We start from the raw sequence: 21,130 nt of genomic DNA, 5'->3' as shown, positions 1-21,130 counted from the left end.
AAGCAATGACTCCTCTCACCATAGTTTTGCACATAGTTTTGCCCACACACCAGAGTGCTGGGCTGCCACAAACAGGCTGCACAGAACTTGACACAAACAAGAAATGACACTTCCAGCACACTGAATCAAGCAGAAACCCTGCTGACAACAGAATATATAGATAAATAATAAAAGATGTCATCATAGTGAACAGTATATCCATTTACCACATTCTGAGGGCTTTACTCTGGAAACTTCATAACTTATTTTAGTATGCACTATGCATTCACTGAGCCCTCCAGCACCCTTTCTTAAATGGAAGGAATAAAAATTCTGTCACATGGAACATTACTGATAGTGAAAAGTTTCATATTTGCCACAGTAGCTCTGCCACATGGGCAGTGACAATGATGGACAGAGACTACAAAACAAACAGATATAAATTGTCTCTGGGCAACAAGACCAGGCCTTAGGGCTTCACTCCATAAATACTCCCAGCTATGCTGATGCAACTGTTCACAGGAATGCCCAGTGCAACACAATGCTGAAATGTTTGCATTTTTTTAGTCAAAGAGAAAACAAACAGTCAAACAAAAGACCACAAAAATCCTAGCCACCTTTTAAGCACAGTTTACGTCATTAGTAAAGTTTATAGAGCCAAGAGGAATTAAGACTTCAATAGAGGATAAGGGAGGAGGGAACACCAAACTGTATTCTCACATACGACACATCAGAACAGTGTTTCACATGTCCTGCCACCATGTGTTTCATTTCCCCTGGTCTCAATTCAGCATGTGATCTCATTGGGAATGGGAAGGGTTAAAGAACTGAATAATTCAATAGTCCAATTATTTTCAACTCCTCTGTTCTTATTTTGACAGCAATGTCATTTTAATGGACTACAGGTTCATAGCCAGAACCTCTTTAACTGACTTTATGAGTTTTCTACTTGAATCCAGAGATTATTTTCAGGTTTTGATGAAAACATTTGGGGCAAATTCCAATAAACTAATAACCAGAGAAAATTCCAAGTGTGATCTTCCCAAATTTGCAAGAAGCATTGGAAAGCATGAATATCTGACCTCCTTTTTCAAATGTTCCTCAGCTGGAGATAAACTTCATTCTTCTTACCTTTTCTGAGATGGAGAAAAGCCTTCTCTACGGAATTCTTGAAAATATTGGAGAGATTTTTAATGCTACATGCAATTTCATTTTAATGCCAATTTTTAAGTTGCCTTTATTTTCCATCTTTCCTTTATTTTTCTATTTGCAACATCCCACACTAGTATAAAATTAACACTTGGCTAATACATTTGATGGATTTGTTAGTCACAAACTGCATGTTCCAACAGTTTTAAAATGACATTAATGAGAAAATTGAAAAGCTTCTTTTTAAATCAAATTGAGCCTTTTTCATTTACTTTTTTTAAATAGCTAAATCCCTGACTGAGCTATATTACAAACGAAAGATGTTTGTTTGAAATACTGGAAAGAATTATATTCTTCTGTTTCCATCTCTTTGTTCCACCTTTAGTATTGCAAATCAGATCAGCTCCTATGCTCATGCTTGGCAATCAATAAACAGCATTCAAGTCTGTATAATTTTTGGCAGTTTGTTGTTGCTTTACTGGCTGTAATTAAAATAACGAGCAATCAAACAGTAACTTAAGTATTGCAAATAAAATAAATTGTGAAACACACAACTTGTTAGCCAGCTTTTACAGAACTAAACATCCAAGTGCTTTTCATATACTGTAGGTATTTCCAGAAAGCAGCAAGTGTACTGCCAAGTTTGACAAGCTGATTTATTTAACTTCTCCATCCTGGTTGTGCTGAGCTGACTCTAACCAGCACTCCCACAAGTTCCCAGTGAAAAATCAAAAGATCAGAGATTCTGCAATTCTATTTCTCATTTTCAAATACCTGAAGTTTATTTTCTTAATTCCCTTTTAGCAAAAAATGTGTAATTCTCATATAGAAGTGACACTGTTCTAAATATTTCAAAGGGAGAGAAAAGTTCAAGACAAATTAAAGCATTTTGTTACCTTCCTGCTTTCCCCTCATCTTTAAAAACAACTAACTCTTAGGGTTCCTAGTGTCAAATACTTGCACGCTACAAATACTTAAAACTACAAAAAAAGCTCTAAAAAACTTAAAACTACAAAAAAGTTCTAAAATCTTTAAAATACTCCTAATTTACTCAAAAATCCCATGGTATATTTACTAAAATGTATTTTCAAACTTGAATTTAAAGCACTTGGGAATTAGACAAATTTTAATTGCAGAAAGGAAAACTTAATAAACTTTTCTAAGAATCAGCATACTTGGCCCTGCAATTTTCCTGTATCAATGTACACATTGATAACGTAAAACAAGGAATGTAAATTTGAGTAATGTTAGTAACACAATGAGATACACATTATTTTAAATTACAATATGCAAGCACATTTACAAGACAGTCTGAAAATTCCTTTCCAATTTCTCTAGAATAAAAGTAAAACTATATAAGCTATAATTTAAGATTTAGGTACTACATAGATATTCTTTGTTAATTTTTAGTATACTAGAGAGGTTCAGCTGCAGCATAAAAGTAAGAGAAAAAGCAAAGTGAACAACAGTGCAATACCACCTACCTATGGTGGTTAATGTTAATATCAATTCTTTCTACAGGGGATATTTTCAGAAATCATTCTGATTGTCAAACATGACTCTTTTTGTGAGTCAAACTACTTCAAAAGTAGCATGAGAATTTCTGCATAGATAGATAGATATAGTGTTATTTACATGTTTTATTTTCTAATTATTTCAATAAAAATCACAAATTTACTACTACAGCACAGAGCCATTTTCTGGAAGAGGCCCCAAAGAAAAGTAAAACATAGTATAGGGGGCTCAATGAGAAGTCCATTTTCAAGCAACAGCATCACTCAAGGCAATCTGGAGAACAATAGGACACACTCACCCTCAACAGAACACAAGATTAAAAGCCCAGATTCATTTCTGAACTTGACCAGACTTTTCCAGCAAGTAAAACCCACATGATTCTAGGGGAAGATACCAGATAGTCTACTAATTTATTTTTATAGTCCCTTGGCTAAATGGTTCCACCTGTTTCAATATCCAGAAGCATACTTTCTTCTACAGACATTTGGAAATAAGAAGGGGGGAAAGAGAGAAGCTTTGGCAGCCTCTGTGGGCATAAATCAGGTTTAATTTAGGAACAACCAAACAAATCTCTGTCCTTGCTAGACCAACATGGCACATTCCAACAGCCTTGCTCTTGATTTCAGAACCACATGAAGCAGTGCCATGTTTCCATGGGCTGGTTCAGCAGCACAAAGCAGACAGTTCTTCAATCATCCAAAAGGAAGTTTCAAGAACTTGATGCTGAGAAAGAGGCAGACAAAAAGAACCAGGTTTAAAAGTATTATTAAAAAAAAAAAAAATTGGTCCTATGGTAAAGCTCAAGAATTTATCTGTCAATCAGCCATTGCAAACAGTCTGGGAAATAGCCTTCTTAAACCTTGGATTAATGAGCAGTTCAAATTGCACAGTCTAACAACATTTAAGTATTTCCACATCAGAAGTTTGATTTTTTTTTTCCCTTAAAATAGCAAGGGAATGCAGTTCCATGCAGACACTACTAAAACAAATCAGATGTAAAAGAAAAAAAAAAAAATTAAGGTCCTTTGAGTACAAATTTGCAGTAGATAAAACATTAAATTAAAAAATACAGTCATTAGTGGGTATGTGCTCTAATTAAAAATTAATTTGACCAATTTCATCCCACTACTTCTCCAGGTGGAACTCTCAAGATCCAGATTAATTAAATCTCACTAAAACACTCTGGCCATGAGAATAAAAGAAGAGTTACTGTTTCTCCAGAATAACTTTGAATTGTCTGGCCAGACATATGAGATAGCAAAAAAAAAATTCCATCAGGCCTAAAATTGTAGACAGAATTGCCCTTAAGGACAAACACATAAATCTAATCATCACATTTCTGGGCACAGGTTTCAGGTGGAACAGTAAATACACCATGCTCCTCAAGAGGCTCATTAGGTTCACTCAATTGGTGTGACTAAGCCTGTGCTGGGAGGACATTAAGGTTTTCTCATTAAATCTCTCATCTTTGGAGGGATGGGAGGGGAAAAGGAGGTTCTCCAGAAGTGGACTCCATGAAAGGGTGCAAACAATGAGAGTGGAGCCTGACCCATGCAGCCCCACCTGTGCTGGAAATTCAGCATCTGAATCAGGGCCTGGGCAGAAGGAGAAGGTCTGCAGATGCTGAGCTTTCACTGCCCAAGCAGCAATTGCACAATAACACAACAGTTAGCCAAACAGCTCTGGAAATCAAGAAGAAAATTCTTTAAAAACTCCACTTTCTGAGAAAACAACTTAATTCATGTGGAACTATGGACCATAATGAACTCCCAAATGCTTCAGCAATATAGTCATGAATAATCCCATGAGGGCTGAATAAGCATTTACACAAACACACTCAGAGAGTTCATAAAATAGCAGGCCACACCAGTTAAAAAAAAAGAAATCAAACCACAGGATGAAAACTTTCCAGAGCTGCATGTCATATCTTTAAAGCCAAACTGTAAAATAGGGAAAGCTGGCACGCTCTGAAGAGAGATTTTTTGAAAAGGGATGAAAACCAGAGCACAGATCTCATGAACTCATTGACTGGTGCTCCCAAACAACTGCCTACCCGTGTCCTTGCACACACTAGGAAGTGCTGAAGAACACTTTAATTAAATGGACAGATTGAATCTTTAACTGATAGCTCATAGCACTCATAGCTTCACACTGGAAATTGGTTAAATATGGTAGTCATTGCCAACAGTTGACTGCCCCAGAACCCACATGCCAAAAAACAAATAAAACATGCAGAGTTATATCCCTTCATTAAAAAGCACAATTAAAAAAAAAAGTGAGAGGGACTGAAACTTCTCATAGTTGTGCTATTCTATTCTTAGGTTCATAGAAAAAGTAACTGGAAGGGAGAGCTCAAGAGGTCACCTGGGCTGCTCCTTTCCCTAGCTCAGATCATCTTCCCTCAATCCCCACAGAGTTGTCTAAACAGGAGATGAAGGTCTCAGGTAACAGAGACTGTGGAGGATTTCCAGGCAGAGGACCCCAGAATTTCTGTACCATTATGCTTAAAAAAAAGAAATATCTTCTGGTTGGATGATAAAGTTCAACCTGCCTGACTCTCTCTTGCTTTGATCCAAGTTCAGTATTTTTTGTACTCTCCCACCAAATACTTCTCGCACACCTAAAAGCTGTTACACTGACCTTTAGCAACCTTCTCTTCAGATTAAACTTTTAATTAGTTCTTTTATTCTTCATTCCAAGTTGGGTTTTCCAAGACTTAAGCCTATATGATAATTTAATACAATTTAAAAATTAGTATAATTTAGTAGAATTTAGTATCTTGCAGTGAAATCCGGCATAAAATGAAGTACTGTGAAAAAAAACAAAAAATCTTGAAAGAATCCTAGAACTGCCTCACATCAAACAAACATTTTAAAAAGCTGAATGTGAGAAATTAAAGGGTCTTGGTCTCAATATTGTAGCCAACCTCAGTATCACTACAGGTGAAGTAATACATCACAATTTTATCAGTAACTTTCACAGATAAAATCATGAGCAAACTGACAAACCAGATGCTTTTCCTCATAAGTATCACACGGGCACACACCTTCTTATTGGATTGTTTGCCTTGCCTTTTCCCGCAGTTCTCATATTGATGGAAAACAAATACCCAGGAACAGTTGTGTCATCACCTCTACTGCTCCAGGATTGCAACACATGGCTGATGTGCAGCTCACACATTGCTCTCACTCGCTGTATCAGTTTATGTCACTTCACAGAAAGGCATTTCTATAATTACAGATTCATTTCTGTCCCGATATTAAACATGCTATATTACAAAAACATCTGACCCAAATAAAAGCTGAAAGCAGCTGTTGTTTTTCCAAGATAATTCTTCCAGCAACCCATCACAGATAAATAGAAAAAGTCACAAAGCTTCTTTAGAGCAAAAGTGAAATTTATTTTTTTTAGATTATTTCCAAACTTTAGGTCTTCAACATTGAAAATCCAGTCTCTAAATAACATTATTGCCAGTTCTAGCTCAGAAAAGGACTTTATATCAGACAGACTTTTATTATTTGTTGATTTCCCGCCAATGTTCAGCCTTATATTTTCCAACACTGACAATTTCAGAATGCAACATATACAAAGAACAAGAAGTAACGAACAAAAAATCTAGTACACAAACCGAAAAGGAATACAAAGGAATACTAAAGGCATTATCTTAATTTTGTCCTGGTAATTGCTTGGCCATACCATGATTTACAGCACATTTCTGTATCACCAAGATTATCCCCTGGTGATTCCAACAGAGGTGGAAGGAGGAAACAATGTTCAGCTTTAAGAGGAACAAGGCATTACGGTACCAGTGATTTGTTTTAATACCCAACAGATGTTAACAAGGTTTTATATTGCTTGGCAGGGTTTTGCTGTGCTGTAAACCTGACTAAGACACAAGACAGAGGTGGTGGTTATTGCCTTACCTTTCAGGTCTACGTCATCTTTGTAGCTTATCGACCATAATCCAAATCCATTAAAGCCACATCAAACTATCAGAGAGCTACAAACACTGGATAAATGTGACCATCACCTTAACCTATGACTTGATCAGCATCAGCTACAACAATAGTTTTATACGACAAATTGAATCCAGAGCAATAAAAGTTTCTATGTCATCTTTAAATCACACATTTTCCTTCTGCTGTCTTGAAGTATGGAGATCTATAACTCATAAAAGCAGCAACCATTTCACCCAGGAGATATCAGAGTCTTGTTTTAACACAAATTTCTGGAACACCCAAGGGTTCATCTGATTTTTTTTTTTTCAATGACCAAAGAAGAATCTAAGCATTTCCAGCATCAATTCCTTATCAAAAAAGCATACCTCGCCCACAGAAGCGTACCTCTGCCTAAAGTGCATGCCCACAACCAACCATCTTCCTAAAAATTATCTGGAATTAGAACTAAATGTTATAAAATCACATGTGAGCCTTCTCCACCAGAACCAGGTAGAGGAAGGAACAAATTCTTTCTCCTGAGCTCATACAAACACTTGAAGCAGAAAGTTGCTCGATAATTTGAATATCACAGCATAATTCTTAACTGACTCTCAAGGATGCACAAGCCCACAATGAAGGTGCCACACTATGAAACACAGAGAACTGAAAACTGACAGCACCCCTCTTTTTGTTTTTTGTGCTTTCACATATGAAGTAGCAGGGATACTTATGTTCAGTCTTCTTTCTATCATGGCACCCCACACATCCCAAATGAAGAATATATAAAAAAAAGTTTGGGTCAACACCAGTTTTTTTTTTAACACCTAATTATGACACACCTCTTATAACATTTCTCATTACACAACCTAAATGTGTCTAAAATGCTTTATGGCACTATTGATCATGCATCTCCAAAGAGCCTACATCAGGAAGTATTTCTGTGTTTAGAAAAACAGTACCCTGTGACATACAATACCTTGAATCTGGAAAGCAAAAATAAGCAAATATAAATGATTAGTAGTTTATTTCAGATCTTGCAATAGCAAATCCCCAGTCAAAAAGAACAGTAAAATGGAATCATGCCTGCTTTGACAACAGCAGCCACAAAAATAAGGTGGCAATTTCACACTCCCTCTTGCACTGTAATCTAAGTGCCTCTATCATATCCTCCCCAGGGAAGGGATTTACAAGGTATGAAAGAACCATCACTAATAAGGGAAAAGCAATGCAAAGAAGGCTTCTCACTGTAGAAGATGTGGGTTGTATCAACTCCTCCCATTTGAATGCATGACTTTATTTCCAGGTTCAGTGAATTTTCTGCTCTGCTTGAATAGGTATTAGGTCTTGGCAAATAACCCATCCCCACACCACACAGAAAGGAGAAGATGAAGACTGTAAATTTTATGGTTTAAGCACTAAGTGCAGTTGGTGAAAAGATCTCAGATACTTTCTCTAGAAAAGAGGAAATCTCATATATAGATCATCAGGTGACTACAGAACTTGCTGTAGGACACTTTTTGCTCTGAAGGCGAAGAAAAATCCATTGCAGTTTCCACTTTGAGCAGGATACAGAGACACTGATGAATCTAAGCCTTCTTTCTCATCAGTATGACAAAAAGAATGGTAGATCTTTTTGAGACCACTGTGTATTATCACCTTACCTGCAACCTCTTAGTCTCTCAGAGCCCACAAAGCCTTTCACTACAACCAGCTCAGCACATCACTGCAATTTTAGTGTTTCTTCAAGCATCACCAGCATCCATCAGTACCACAGGTTAGGCTTGCAGAGAACTTTCTGTTCACTCCCACAGTTCTTTAACTACTGCTGGTGTGAATCCATCTTGTGTTTCCTGTTTCATGCTCTGACAGACTCCTCAGGATATGCTTTTTTCCCCACCTATACTGACACAGTGTCCAATAGAAAGCTGGTCTATAATTTGGTTTAATAAGGCACTATAACCAGGCTGGGTAATCTCCCACAGAGTTCCACCACACTTTTCTGAAAACAGAAAACTTTCAAGACGCTTTTTCTGGATTGTACCAGGATCTCTGAAAATTCAAACAATGGAAGCTTTTGGCTTGTCAATTCAAATTTCAGATTCTTGTTGGATCTGGGTTTTGCAATTGGCAACATGACAAATTCCTTTCCCACAAGAGAACTGCAGCAGGAATTCCCCCTGATGTTTGTTTAGCATAACCTTCCCAATTGCTTAAGAGTCAGGGTTGAAGAGGGAAACCTCCTTCACAGAGTGTGATGTGGGACATGAGACTGCCAATTGCCGTGGATGTTTGTCTTGGACAATGCAAAATACTTTCGGTTGAATGTCATGTTATTTATTTTGGTAGCATAAGTAAACAGCAACAGGATGTGTGTTTATTCTGCTGACAAGCTGGACCCATAAAGCTTAAGAGATGCAATGCATTTGACAAGAAAATACTGCTGGGAACCACCTTCTTTGATACATCACTGTTTTGTTAAAACCCCATATAGACTCATTTTGTATAGACATCGGTTCCATTACTCATAATGGTTTTATGAAAGAACAATATTCTTCCTTAGAGAATCAGCACACACATAATAAAAGACAATTTCTTTCTCACTGCATAGTGATAGCTAATGTGCCGGTATTTTATTTCGTTTAAAATTTGAACTGAACTTAGTTTTAATTTAATCTCGAGTTAACTGTCCTATCCAGAGGTATGTATCAATGCTGAACAACTGAAGAAAATATAATGCTGAATTGCAATCTGCTGCCTTATTCTACTTTTTATGAGACCCATTTTTACTGTCAGTCTTGACATCAATGCAAACACCAATCTGAAAAAATACTGAACCACACTGCAAACTGTGTAAAACTTTCACGGCACTGAAACCAATACACAGGATTATTTTAACAAGTAGCTGGGCATAACGCTATTTCTAAATTAAAACTTTACTGCATTCTCAAACTGATGAAATACGTAACATTTTTGCTATCAAAGTGCAGCAAGTCAAAGCTAGAAGTCTACAAATACCTCTTAAAAATCACATTAAAATTATCTGATCCTTTTAATACCTAGTGTTTACATCACACCTTTCATTTTAAGGGTCTAAAACACATGCAAAGACTGATAATAACAAAAAAGCTAATTTAAGAGAAAAACACTCAATAGGTACCTTACTGTAGACAAACTTCTCAGGATGATGGGGCAAATTCATATCCACACTGCATATTTTTAGCCATTTTGCAGTTAATAGGCTTCTTCAGATGGTTTTACTGCATAGTCAATGGTCACTGTTTGCAACAATAGTGACTGTCATTTTTAATTAGCATTGGGTAACAGCCTACTAACATAAAAGACTTTCTATAGTTACAATAAATAACCACGGGCACATAAAAAGCCCTCAGAGCAGCTTCAGGTATACACTGGTTTCCTGGACTGCAACACACATAAATTTCTTCCAGAGCTATACAAACTTGGTCACTGCAAACTATGACCAATTTTATACCAATTACAAATTTAGGAAAGAAGACTGAAACTACAGTGATCACACTCTTAGAAATTACTGCCTGCACCCCTAAAAAAAGCCTATTGTGATAAGAAAGATCACAGAATTATTCAATACCCTGAGCTGGAAGATACCCACATAATTCAAAGTGCAACTACGGGATGGTAACTGGTAACGTGTTTTAGGAATTAAAATTTAAAGCCAGATGGTGACATTAAGACAACACCTTTCAGGATACAAAGTCATCTCAATCTGAAAGTAACAGTTGAGACTCTACACAAAAGCCCTCACTTTTTATAACACAAAGCTATTAAAAATATCACAAAGGAGAGGTACTCTAACTTTAAGGAAGCATTGGAAAATTGATACCAGGTATTAAAAAAGTTACTGTTCCAGGTGCAGATCACTTCTTATCAACCATTAATTTCCAATTATGACATTGTCAGAATTCCCTGGAAATAGCATTGTGAAAATGGCTGTCAACCAGAGAAGTGGCTTCCCAAAAATTACTCCAGTCCAGCTGAGGATATTGCTCCCAAAACATGAATCAGAAATGCATAGCAGGGTGCCCTGCACATTTCAGTCTTACCTTTCAATTGTCAGAATGTCATCATCTCTTCTCAAAACACTAGAAAATATTTTGTACTCTATGTCCTTTCATATAATTTGAGGTACTCTAGCTGACAATACTCTGACTCATCGATATTATGCAGACAGAAATTGCCCACAAAATCAAAGCACCGGGATAGAAAAGAGCTGGCAAGGAGTTGTTTATTGAGACAGAAGCAATCATAAACAGACTGAGGATCTTCCCAGACTGTACTTATAATTCTCATTAGAACATGCTGCCCATATGTTAGGAGAAGGGTCAGTTTAGCATTTTATCCTGTAGACCTCTACAGAAAACACCAACTTACATCTTCAGGCTTGCAAATAGACTGTCCCTCTCTCCCAAGAGGGATCTGAACAACCACAATCAACAAATCAACTCAAGACCAGACTGCTGTGCCTTTCCTTACCCAATTCTGTCATTGCTTCATCTAGAAGCACATCTAAAGGAACATAAAATCTTACTGGCATTTCTGAGAAATCTGTGACTAGCACTAGGCAGAGAAACTGCCAATGGACTCTAAATCAGGAAAAGAAAATTATGTATATGCATTTAGGACACATTACTGCAAGACAAAACACTATCAATCAACTACAAATACTAAAACAAACAATGCAGAACAGAGGTAAATTTGTAGTCAAATACAGAACAAAATCAAGTGCAAATATACAAAACATAGAATGACATTAAAGACTGCTAGAAATATCTGCCATACCTATCTGTGCATCTACTAACTTTGGTGTGCAATGCTAATTAGAAACTTGAAACTATCTATTCCTCCAACTTGTGCACTCTACTGCTAACTTCTTGTCCTCTCTAGGTTTACACTGCTGCCCCCAGTCAAGCAGGATCAGACATCCCTTTCTGTGCAAGCTTTTAGCATTTCCACAGGTTAAGCTCTCCTTTAATTAGGTGGGCAGAGATGCTCAAATTAAAAGCAATGTGACATAGATTTAATTCAGTCTTATTCAAATTAAGTATCAATAAGGTGCAGAAACCTTCACGCACAGCCAGGATGTAAGTGTTTGGATTTTGATATAATCCTATAACGATCAGAAAAGTTACATTTTTAACATTGCTCCAACAGGGTGAACACACCCTGTTTTTGACATCTTCAGCAGTCTAACAACATAGGGCTGAAAGTAATACACTCTATCCCAAATAGATTAAATTATTTTATTTGCTTAACATGGTCCAATGACTCTACTACAATCTTTACTTTCTTCAAGCTGACTTCCCAGGAGGTGAAAATCTGCAAAATCCATTTCCTGTCCCACAGTCATAGAGTAAAATGAGAAATGGCAATTGTTTCTCAAGTGAGTCCTTCCCAGACACTTTGACCTTAAAAGTAAACAGGATCTTTTCTTTAATTTCTGTGCCAACATTTGAGGAAACACATCAACCTGTGCACAACAATTTAAATGTAACACATCTCTTTGCCTGTTTCTCACAGTCTGAACGCCCCTGGTCACCTCTCAACTCACGTGGAATGGTATCATGGATGTTTTTTGTATCTATTTGTACTGGAAGGCCTGAGGAATGATTTAGTAACTGCATTAGATCAAATTCACATCACTTATATGAAAAAGTCAGAATGACTATCTCTCCCTGATACCACTCCCTCACTGCAGAGATGAAGGATAAAAGAAGAGAGGATCTTAGAAGTTGTTATTTAAAGACTATATTATTCTAAGTATTCTAAAGTATAGCATTTTTTAATCTCTACTTGTCTGTCACAGCACAGCATAAACAAAGCACCAGAAAAGATACACATACATTTTACAGTTTAAAAGAAGCTATGAGAAAATGTCATGCCATACTCTTTCTGGAGGCATATCAGTAAGCAAAGCAGGGAATTTATGAAAGATCTACCAAAAAAAAAAAAAAAAAAAAAAAAGGCATACAAAAGCTTTCAAACCATCATTATCTCCTTGCAAAACACTGGGAATATATTCCACTTTGCACAGGCATTACCAGATCACAACATTATCCCTGATTAACTTTCCTCTACAAAACCCAAGCATGGATACCTGAGAAAGGTAGAGAAATATCTCAAAAACACAGCATAAGTAAGAATGATTTCCACAGAAACACCACCTGATCTTTACTGTTCTAAAGGGAAATTGTCATGTAGTGGCTGTTCTAAGATTTACCAAGATAACTGATGACATCATTTACAAGACAAAGCATACACTCAGTTTCTCAAAGCTACAAGAATCCTTCTCCACACACACACCTCTTATTGAGAAATATAAACAGGAGCTGTTTGGATATAAAAGCTTGTATTTTTTTCTATTTTTTATGTGCTAAGACATTTTCCAGGCACTGTGTACTCAGAAAATACCATTGTATAAACAAATTTTACAAACTAAGCCATATTGTCTTGTTCTGCACATGAAGAAAAATATTCCTTTCAAAGGAAATACTGTTGGAAAATTTGTTTTTTAATATTAGAGTTCTTTTTAGAATAAAATCCTGTCCTTTAAACAGAAAAATAAAAGTATATTTTTTAAAGTGTTAGGGGCTATTTCAATTATATTAAAAAAAAAAAAACAATACCCCAAACCAAACCACAGCAAGTGATCATTTTCAGTAACAAAATACTGACTCTGCTGTCTACAAAGATAAAGATACGAGCAGATAACTGAAGCAGGGTCACATGTGAAGGAAACTGTGGAAACTTAAGGTGCAATTTGTACTTCAAACTATCATTTCCTAAATTTTGTCATCAAGTTCTATATGTAAATGCACTTCTCTGTCAATTGCTTAAACTGATCAGATTAGACAAATAACAGCCCATCTTTTCACAGAATTCACAGAATGACCAGGTTGGAAGAGACCTTCAAGATCATCAAGTCCAACCCAGCCCCAACACCTCAACTAAACCCTGGCACCCAGTGCCACATCCAGGCTTTGTTTAAACACATCCAGGGATGGTGACTCCACCACCTCCCTGGGCAGAGAATTCCAGGATTTCATCACCCTTTCTGTAAAAAACTTCTTCCGAATATCCAACCTATATTTCCCTTGGTGCAGCTTGAGACTGTGTCCTCTGGTTCTGTCAGTTGCTGCCTTTGTTCAAGATTTAAACCAGACATGTATAATCTGTCAATTCTCACTCTCAAGGTACTAACCAGCCAGCTGATATTCAGCTACCCTACAAAACACCACATTAGTCACAAGTGTCTGAAAAAGCCTCATCAGCACTAACTCAGATTTTTTTTTTCTGGAAACATTTTATTATCAAATCAGTAGTATTTTAATTCTTTTTAATGTTTTAGGACTTTTGATGCAAATGTGTCAGTACCCACCATGCATGCTGCTGTTAAGACAAAATATTGCTTATCTCAAAATTTCATCAGTAGATATTGAAGGAATTACCATTACACCTGCTTTGTAGATGGAAAACAGAAAAAGAAAGGTGAATTGATCTGCCCTAATCCAATTGCAAAGAACAAAAAACACTATTTCTTCCAATTCCACTACTCCTATCCATTAGGTTATACAGCATCCTGTGCCTGAAATACCAGGTTGGTTGTTCTTAAATATAATACATCCTAATAAAGGAGGATGATAAAACAATTTCAAAACACACTGAAAAGGAAATTAATTGTTACTCATCAATAGCGATATCTGAGTTTTGCTCTAGATATGGAAGCTTTCTGCTTCAATCTAAAATAGCAATCTCTATACAAATAAAAATGTTCCTGTGAAATAATAAGCCATTATTAATGCAATAACAATGTATCATTCCATAAATGTCAACTCCAACTTGAAGAAGAAAGCAAAATATTGTCCACTGATAGCAGCAATTCAATACTTTTTCTTCCTCTTCCTCCTTATTAGCAGAGAATACAATTAGTGAACTTTTAATACCTTTGAAGAAGTGACAATTTAAACAGAAAAATCAATAAAATGTGTTGACCTATGGGTGAAAACAGTTTGTAACAAATGTGAATTTCACTGTTGTTGGGTCTATTTTTTATGATTTGGCCTGCATACATTCCATTCATGGATTTAACGAGCAGTGTTTCACAGTGATAGTGAACCCACTCTCCTGAACAGGTACCTGATAACACCCTCTAAGAGCAGTTGATAGGGAAACTGGGATTATGACCCACAAAAAGCTCAAAGCGTTTCCTAGCAAATCCACAAACACCTTAAAACTCCGTGCTTCTAGGCTATGCTCAACTAGCAGTTCCCCTGCCAACTTCTCATAAAACAAGTGTTTTACAACCTCAGTGGGGGCAGGGAGGAGGGGAAACCCAAAACTTTACAGTATTTTATTAAAGATGTGTCTAATGCATTGCCAAAACCCCAATACACTTTAGCACCTATTACAAGAAAGCTGAACGCACCTCATGTCCCCCAGATGTCTCTGCACTTTCATAGCAAATGTACTTTTCACATTGCAAGGAACTGGTCCCTCTATGCTGGAAATTGAACCTGACCTCTCCCCTTTCTGTTTCCTAAGCTTTCAACTCACTAATCACTAATTAGCATCTCTGGTGGCTCTCTCAGAACACCAGAGTTTTATGTGCAAGCAGGACAATCCTTCCCATGCCCCTTGGAGCTGATCAGTATGATCTCAAGTTCTTCCCTGAGAAGCTCAAGATAACACTGAAGCCTCTCAACTCAAGGAAAATCAGAAACATGGTCCAAGTCTCTCTGGATGCAGTCCAAACTCCCCCAATATTTACCAGCTAGAACACTAAGCTCTGATTTTATTTCCTACTTCCTATGACCACCATTTTTGAAGTTTAAAAAAATCCTAAACACATATCATACACATGCTTAAAATAGGAATGTGAAGCAATCCAAATAAATCAATATTGCTTCATTCTGCAAAAACCTAAAATTCATTCATTCAGAATAGCAGACTTCACCTGATTTTGTGCTTTCACTGAGTAATGTGAGAATCTATGCTGGGTTCTGCTTTTGTTTTGTTGGAGTAGGAGGATTATTTTAATATGGAGAGGATTGATTTTGTTCCTGTATGCATGAGCCGTTGTTGATATTCCCAACCAGAAAGACTCCTTTCTAGAATTATCATCAATATATATTACAAGAGAGTGTTTACTTCCACCCTGCCTCTCTTTTAAAAGCCTCCACAGTGTTAATTCCCAGAGCAAGACTACAGGTCTCCTACTCAAAATTTCTCTTTAGATTTTCTAATCCTTTTCTCCTTAATCTCCATTATACGAAAAGAAACCCACATATGCATGGTCTGTGGGAAGCTAAGTAACTTTACCTCTCACCATAGTTACCACATCTGATTTAACCACTGGCTTTGGACATTGAATCGTTGTCCTTTAAGATTTCAGATTTTATTTGTGTATGCCTCGATACATTCATCAAGCATAAAATTCTACAACCAGACTGATTTTAATATCATTAGTAGACAATTACATTTCAATTTATGCAACTGTAAGATAACATACCCTCCACCTCTGCTATTTCTGTACTGTGTGTACTGCTGTTTTCCAGGATCTCAGAAGGAAAAATGTTTAAATGTGTCACTACGACCGTTATTGACAAGGTTTTCTGTCTAATCCAGTTCCTTGAATGATTCTGAAACAATGTTACATTCCGATTTTCATTAGTGTGCTCAACTATTCTATTAGACTTTTTTGTTTCTCATGGTAACCAATTTTATTTGACTTAACGGAAGCTGTTCAAATATTTAAAGGCACTCCGAGATGGCAGGAGTTTATCTAGGAGCATACATGTTGTGTCACAGATATTCCTTTCCTTGCTCTTTTGGATCCCCCCCCCTTCCTCCCCCCCTTCAAAAACAGTAGCAAACAAATGAGAATCTCGACCTGCCACACTGCACCGGGAACGTGCTCACTTCATCTGTTTATGTAAATATTCAAGTTACAATGGGCACATTTCGAAACCACAAGCTCGGTAGGTAAAACAGATGCTTCTTACGTTCCTTCATATGCACCGAATCCCTCTGCCAGAATCGCCAGGCGCAACGCAAGAACTAAAGTATAAACATCTGCAACACCTCTCTGTTTTGTTAACATTCTTTCACACGTTTTCTTGCTAACTCCAAAAAGGCTCGACGGTGTAAAAAGAAAGAGAGAGGGAAAAAAAAAAAAAAAAACAACCGCAAACCAACAACAAACAGTGAAATTAGAAACATCTGCGAGATAGCTACGGAAGACGGAATGAAACATGAATAAACAAAAACATGGCGAAAGTGGCCTGGGGTTGTTACACTGTCAGATCATTTTTCCAAGCCCAACATCAAGGCTTTTGTTACAACCAAAGCGGTCATTTGCATGGAGAACCAACAGGGTTTCTTCTCCTTCGGCGTCTCCGCGGCCGTAACACACACACGCCGTGGCCGTCTCCGAGCCGAAGCCTCCCCCCGGCACAAACACCGCGGCCGAACGCGCACCCGGCCCCGCCGCGGAGCCCCCGCGCCCCGCACACCCAGCACTTGGCCGCGGAGACGCAATTTAGGGATAAAAAAAATAAGAGACGAACCTTTGGAGCGCTGCCCCAGCCGGAGTTCTCTGCCTCTCCCTCTGCTCTGCTGTTGCTGACAAGATCAGGCTGAGATTAACAAGTCCATGCTACTCTGCCAACCTCGCTCCTCCGGCGGCTGCACACACGCCGGGGGCTCGCAATAATACCAAACTTTCGGAAAGTTAAAAATGGAATGGATTGAAGGAATGTAAAGCAAAATGGCAGGGAAGCAGAAAACACTGCCTGGACAATTATTGCAGCAGCAAGCAGGGCACTGCTCTGTAGTCAAGGCTGTGTCAGCACTTTCTTTCTAAACCCCCCCATTTTCAGGGGGCTGTAATTCAGAAAGGAAAAAAAAAAAAAAGAAAAAATGCTTATGGCCAAAAATATTGCAGGTAAACCCCCTTCCCGTTGCATTTTAAATCACTCATTTAGAAAATTCAGAAAGTTACAGGAGTCTGTGCACTTTGTCAGGCAGTCCCACATGCCTTTTTTTATGCAAATGCAAGTCTTTTTTATTAAAGAGGTTTCACAAGAATTTGACCTACATTGTGAATGCCCCCTCTTTTTTTTTTTTAATAAAAGCAATATAAAACATATCTTAACATCGAAACCCGGTTTGCATAAATATGGGATAATTTCTAAATAAGTTCTACACACATTGCCTGAAAGGTGCCAGATTGGTACCAGAGATATGAAAATGCTCCCACAGACAATCCAGCACAGCCTCTACTGAGGTCTCAACCCCAATTCATTATGGTAACTTGGTAACCCAAACTGCTGAGGGCATCTGCATTTTCCCTGGATAAGGAAAGGGTCCTCATAATCATGTTAAAATAAGGAAACAAAGCGTTTGATCTCTATTTACTACTTTGCAACTACACTCTAAATGGTGGCACATCAGGGCAATCGCTGCTGCTGTTGTCAATCGTAGGGTTTTGGTGGAGGGAGCTTTTACTTTTGTTTGTTTGTTGGGTTTTTACTCTTGGCAATTTCCTCTCAGATACAGAAATAAAAGTTCGCCAGCCTTTTTTCACAAGCCAGATATACGAAGACACTTTTCAGTTATGTTTAAAGTTACAATAACAAAATGAAGGAAAAAACTCCAAACCATGAGCTATACAGTCACATTACTACTTTCTTTTAAAGTAAAAATACACCTTTATTGTAAAGTCTGTGCAGCAACCTAAGCCTGCTGGGCAAGAAAACCAAAGCATAAGTCTTGACTGATAGGGAATAGCCAAGAAACATGGAGAATCCAGTATCAAGGACAATACCACCACACCCACCTGCTCAGAGGAAGAGAACTCTACTGAAGAGTGGGACAACCTGTGCTCCTTCCCACCTGAACCAGCACAGGCCTTCACATTCATGCCTTAGGCCAGTCTGGTCTGCAAATACAAGAAATGATGGTGACACACACCCACTTCTGCCACCTGGCACTGGGGTTATAATGGCCACGGAGAGGAAAGAGAAGCAAGCGTGGTAAAATCTCAATCCACAGCAGTTTTCTTCAGCGTATGAAAGCAGAGCACTGAGGTTTCTGCTCTGCTCCACCAAGTAACACACAGAGTGTTTATGTTCCTGAAAGATACATCATTTGCATGCAATGTTTAATGGTAGGCAGATGTTTTTCTCTGATCATTAATCTGGAGCAAACTGGAAGGCTACTGGAAACAAATGAATGAAGTTCTCCTAAAGGTTTGGAGTATTCTCTGCACACTGCTTAAGTTAAACTAATTGCTAATTCACATTAACAAGACACTGAACAAGGACAAACATTAACACATTATGATTCAATGGGCAATACCAAGAAATACAAAATGGAAGCTGATTTTTCATCTTCCTTTTATGAGACCAGGGGACAAGGAAAAAATAAAGATACAGTACCAAACTTCTTAGTAGATCCAACTTCATACTTCCTATTGAAGAATAAAATGGTAGGATTTATAAGAACTCTAAAAGCAAAGGTATATAGGCAATTAAACTAAATTTAATTAAGTCTCGGCTTTATAAGTTTGTATGGTAGGTTAAGCAGAAGACATATATTAACCTAATATTTAAGAAAAAAGTACAACCTTAGTACATTAATGACCATACCCAAGAATAACAATAGCCATAAATATTTTGTTTCATTTAGCAGGAAACTACAGATTTTAACAACTTCAAAAGATCATTAGCTTAGTTCTCATCCCCACATTTATCATGCCAACATTTACAGTATAAATCAACAGCTGCAGGCTAAAGCTGAAAACAAGCCAGAAATATGCATAGGTTGTATCAATATTTGCACATGGAGCCTTGAACGTAAATTAGTTGACACTCAACACTTCAAGCTTTCTCCCTGAAGTTGCAATATTTAAAGGTTAAAGATTAGACATGCTCCCTCTTGTGTTAAACTAAGAATACACGAATACATGCTGTTTTCTCTGACATGATGGTTGCTTGGCCATCTGTTCCATCAAGCAACCCCTTTAGCTCTGGCTACTAACGTCTGACAAAGCCTCACCAATAACCCTCCAGTTTAAAGACAGTCTGAGCACATAACCTGTATCCACAGAGAATCTGTGCCACATTAAACTAGCTAATGTATTATCAGAAAGGACAATTAAGAGATTACATATAAACAAAACCTGTTGCAAATAAGTGTCTTGGACAAATACGTACGTGACTTGATCAACTACACGGCAAGTCACACTTCTCCAATCCCTATAAGCATCACAGAGTTAAGGTATGCCAGGTTCAAGCTGCTCAGTACCATTAATCACAAGGAATACTCAAGAGCAAATTTCCTTCTAAATATTAGCTTACAGGATATTTAAGACAGACAGGAAGAACAGGAATATTTTACAATGCCACATAATTATGTTTGTAAATACAGCAACAACTGAGCAAAGTTTTCAATCCTCCACCCAAGCAGCTCAGGGTGAACCATTCCCTGCACAGAGCCTTAATGGAGTCAAAATCCCCCTTATAAAAGTCCTCTTGCAGGATCTGGTCCCAAGATCGTGTCTAGACATGAATGCTAATCCCAGGTGTAACTAACACAAAAGTTTTACTAACACACTTCTCAGACAAAGGCTTTGCACCTGGTATGGGCTTGGTAAATTATGTTTAGGCATACATTTACTGGTTATGGTCAGCACGAGGCTGAATGCTAGGGCAGCTGTGAGCAAATATCAGTAAAAAGTTAAGAATTGAGAGCCAAAGAGAATCAAACCTCGACTACATGACTTCCCACATTCCCTTTTATTTACCCCCATCCCTTTGTGGTGGACAGATATTTTCAGCGCAGTGAGGTCTATCCACATCAGGAATAATACCATCAAATATTCTCAGAAACATACTTGCTCTTTCAAACCATGAAAGTTAAATGTGTTTGCTCCTCCTGGAAGTACTGGTCTTTATTTTCCCTCAGTCTTCTGCAGACCAGTAAAAACATAACCACAATGTTTAGAGAGCAAAAAAATTATCACGGTTATTGATAGAGACAGGTTTTGGGGTCTCTTTAAAGCTTCAAACTCAAGCAGCACACTGCTTGAAGCACATTTGCTGCCAGTGCATCAAGAAACTTAACTTTTGACATCGACAGCAACAGCAACAGAATGGAGTTTGTATTTACTGCGCGTACAGGTGCTGTGGGCACCTTTCCCTGCTGCTGCACACGCTGTGATGAAGGTCTGTCCCAGTGCCCCGTGTCACGCACTGAGGTGCCCAGGTCACAGCGAGGAGCAGAACATCGAGACACTGCCCCCTACGCATTACCCAGAAAGCAGCTTTTATACCAGGACTGACACTCCAAGAGTGGTTTTATTCCCTCGCACACACAAGTAAGAAACTCTGCAGGATCACGTCCCTATTTTTTTTTTTTTTTTTTTTAATGGAAACACTCACGTACGTCCGGCAGAGGAATTACTGCTCGCTTAAACCGGTGCTTGTCACCTTACAGGGGCCGGCCAGAGGTCAGCG

At 37.9% G+C, this 21,130-nt stretch overlaps 1 protein-coding gene across 3 annotated transcripts in view; it reads right to left on the bottom strand.

The window, feature by feature from the left end:
- Nucleotides 1-21,130, bottom strand: part of CTBP1 (C-terminal binding protein 1) — a 234,096-nt gene that overhangs the window by 212,595 nt on the left and 371 nt on the right. The gene's annotated exons all lie outside the window — the stretch shown is intronic.

This window comes from Vidua macroura, chromosome 4, assembly GCF_024509145.1.
Source record: "Vidua macroura isolate BioBank_ID:100142 chromosome 4, ASM2450914v1, whole genome shotgun sequence".
NCBI classification, from domain to species: Eukaryota; Metazoa; Chordata; class Aves; order Passeriformes; family Viduidae; genus Vidua; species Vidua macroura.
The sequence above is the reverse complement of the archived record's forward strand: the minus strand, read 5'-3'. Positions and strand labels throughout refer to the sequence as shown.